A 3,698-nucleotide genomic window follows, 5' to 3' on the forward strand; every position below is an offset into this window, starting at 1 on the left:
CTAGCTTATCCCTCCGCCTTTGTGTATGTTTTGTGTTCTCCTCATGTCTGGGAGGCAAGGCCTCTCTTGCTATGGGTCACTACTCTGTCCTTAGTACCAAACAAAGTATTTGGAACTAAGTGGGGGCTCAGATAAAACTTATCTCTCTCTGTATGTGTGTGTAGATGTCAGAAGTCACTGGAGATATATGTTAAATATTATATACATTGTTTGATTTTTGAGAACATACAATAACATGTGTCACAGTGCATGAGCGTGGAGGTCCAGGACAACTAAGGGAGCCGGTTCTCCCCTCCCACACATGAGATCTAGGGATTAAACACAAGTCATTCGGCTTCTCAGTAAGTTCTTTTGTTCACTGAGCCACCTTGCAGGTCCCTCCGTCTTGTTCATTTGGGTCACAGCCTCTAGCAGCTCTTGCCTGGAACTCCCGATTAGCTAGCCTGGCTGTCCTGGGAGCCTGATGCTTGCCCTCCCCAGGCTTCCCAGAACCGGGATTTAGCATGCAACAGCACCCCTGGCTTTCTAATGTGGGCCGAGGGATCAGACTCACGTCCTCACGGCTATGAGGAAGCAAGCGCTTTGCTGGATGAGCCGTGCCCAGGGTCTATGCAGCTACAACTTCTGGACTGAAAATGTTTCCTGATTGACAGTTTGGAGTTAGGTGTGGGAAGTGCAGAGGACTCTCCTGAGAGCCAGTCTCAGGAGAGTTCCTGGGGAAAGAATGACTTGGCTTCTTGGAAGGCATCACTGAATAAGCCTCTTGCTCCTGGCCAGAAAGCAGGGCCACATTTTAGATCAGTGTCTTTGTATTTTGTGCCTTAAGAATGCCAGTTTTCGTAAATTAGTTTTCTAATTTCTTCTCAAAAATGTTAATTCCGGGCCTTTGAGCTGGCTCTGAGGGGAAAGGTGCTTGCTGCTAAGGGTGGTGACTAGAGCTGTCTCTCCAGGACGCACATGGTAAAAAGAGAAAAAAAATCCACTCTTTTATCTTTTAATTTCATTTTACTTTGGTATTTTTGGACAAGTCTCACTATGTAGCCCTGGCTGTCCTAGAACTCGCTATGTAGACCAGGCTGACTTTGAGATCTGCCTGCTTTGGGCTCCTGAGTGCTGATATTAAAGGCGTGCACCTGGCTGTGAAAACCAATTCTTGTAAGTAGTCCTTGGATTTTACAGGTTCTCCGTGGCAAGTATGTACCGCCCCCATACTCTCACCCAAAATAAAAATAAAAACAACAAGCAAAAAAGGAAGCCGTTAATGTAACAGCAGCATGACCTTGGGCAAGCTGCTTCAGGCCTTGATTTCCCCATCCGTAAAGTGATTTTGTTTCCACAGGTATCTGACTGCGGTTCCCTTCAATGCTGTTTGTATTAATTTATAATAACATGCTTAGTGTGTGCATAGATGCACACATGTAGTGTGTGTGTAGGTGCACACATGTAGTGTGTGTGTGTGTATAGATACACACATGTAGTGTGTGTGTGTATAGATACACACATGTAGTGTGTGTGTATAGATACACACATGTAGTGTGTGTGTATAGATACACACATGTAGTGTGTGTGTATAGATACACACATGTAGTGTGTGTGTATAGATACACACATGTAGTGTGTGTGTATAGATACACACATGTAGTGTGTGTGTATAGATACACACATGTAGTGTGTGTGTATAGATACACACATGTAGTGTGTGTGTATAGGTGCACACATGTAGTGTGTATAGGTGCACACATGTAGTGTGTGTGTGTGTGTGTGTGTAGGCGCACACACGTAGGCACACGAGGAGCTCAGAGACACCTTGCCGGTGTGCACCCCTGCTTCAGCACAGGGGCGTCAGGGATCTTTGCCTGAGTAACAAGCCTTTACCCACTGCGTCATCTCACCAGCCTTACATTACTTGAAAGAAGCGCGGGTTGCAGCTCTTTCAGGAATAAAGTTACTTCGTTACTGTTAAATTGTAATTTTAAACCCACAGAAACTCAACATTTATTGTAGATTATTTTATCTTAGGAAAAAATAGCTCAAAGAAAGATTTATGCACAACCATGTTCACCGTAGGAGATGTGTTAATAATAAAAAGTCACAAAGCACATCATTTTAAAAACACAAATAAATTAGGGTACTTATCTGTGTTTGACTATTGGAATATATTTGACCATTGGGATAGAAAGTAGAACTATTGGGAATGCAGTTTCAAATATGGATTTTTAAATAATTCAGTCCTATTTAGAATCTCGGTGTGTAAAATGCATATTTACAGAAAGAAAAAGCTGAAGGGAATATACCAAAATATAAATTTAATTATGTCTGGGTCATTTACTTGCTCTGTTTTTATTTTATTCTTTTCCAGCTGTTGTGTGATTCTTCCTGGGCAAATGCAGATAAATGTCTGCTCACTCCAGATGGGGCATCCAGCAGCAGACCAAACAATTTCAGTCAAGTCCAGTGCTGTGCACCAGTGAATTTCTGGGGTTAGGGTTAGGAGCGAGGGTGGCTGAAGGCAGCAGGCTCATCCCAGGATGAGTAACAAGGCACCAAGCTGCAACCCCAGAGCACCTACCAGCTGAAGGATCTTGGAACGTTCTGAGTTTCCAGCACATGACTGTTGGGACCTTTCTCCTCCCAGAGGGGGCGTTACAGCTGGGGGAAAGGCTACACAGCACCAGGTCATCCTCACGGCTTCCAAGATGCTGTTCGCCCCAGCCATTTATACTGTGAGCAAGGAGGGATTCTGACGCTATGAGCTCAGTCACGTCTTGGGTTTAGTACAGTTTGGTCCAGCAAATGTGGCATTCCTTGTATGAGTCTGACACTGAGGCATACACCGAGGAGAGACACGAGTAAGGCAAAATGACAGAGTAAAAGCTGAACACAAATCATGGTGAGCTCAATGGGATGCCGGGAAGAAGTGGGTGCTGGGTGGAGAGGGGAGTGCTTGGACACAGTGCCCTGCAGGGCCTGTAGGGTAGAGGGTAGGAATGGGTGGAGCATCAAGATTGACACAGGAAACAAGAGGGGGCTGAAAGCCCTTATCTGGGTTCTTCCTATGGAACTGGGCATGCTCAAGAAGTCTGACATACAACCTTGGGAAATGTGGGAGTTTTTGTAAATGTCCTTGTCATCACATGGTTCAGCACTCTTTGGGTCCTTTTGTCAGCCAATTCCCACTCTTGGGAATGTTTTCCCTTTCTCAGTAAGCTGTCTCTGTATTTCTTACTTCCTCCTTATTGAAATAGATTTTTATCTCACATACTATATTCTGATTACAGTTCCTCCTCCCTCTCCTCCTCCCAGTTCCTCCCTAAGTCCCTTCCCCACCTCTTCCTTTCTGCCTCTCATTAGAAAAGAACAGGCTTTCATGAGATAACAAAACATAACAAATTAAAATACAATAAGAGAAATCAAGAACTATCACACTGAAGTTGGTACAAGGCAAACTAACAGAAGCCCAAGAGAAGGCACAAGAAGCAGGGACCCCCTCATCCACACAGCCAGGAGTCCTGTCAAAACACTGAACTGAAAGCCATAATATGTACACAGAGGCCCTGGTGCAGACCTGTGCAGGCCCTGTGCTTGCCTCAGTCTCTGGGAGCTCATATGAGCCTTGCTCCCTTGATGTAGAAGACCTTGTTCCTTCCTCCATCCTCTCCAGCTCTTATGCTCTTTCTGCCTTCTCTTCCACAGGATTC

The 3,698-nt window shown here is 44.9% G+C and overlaps 1 long non-coding RNA gene across 1 annotated transcript in view; it reads left to right on the plus strand.

The window, feature by feature from the left end:
* The window catches only part of LOC132648973 (uncharacterized), a 73,542-nt gene extending 70,664 nt beyond the window's left edge, over positions 1 to 2,878 (plus strand). Inside the window, exon 8 of the long non-coding RNA XR_009587364.1 lies at positions 2,360 to 2,878. This is a non-coding gene — a long non-coding RNA (uncharacterized LOC132648973). The remainder of the gene's footprint in view (positions 1 to 2,359) is intronic.
* The last annotated feature ends 820 nt before the right edge of the window (positions 2,879 to 3,698 follow it).

Source organism: Meriones unguiculatus, chromosome 18 (genome assembly GCF_030254825.1).
Source record: "Meriones unguiculatus strain TT.TT164.6M chromosome 18, Bangor_MerUng_6.1, whole genome shotgun sequence".
In the NCBI taxonomy this organism is placed as follows: Eukaryota; Metazoa; Chordata; class Mammalia; order Rodentia; family Muridae; genus Meriones; species Meriones unguiculatus.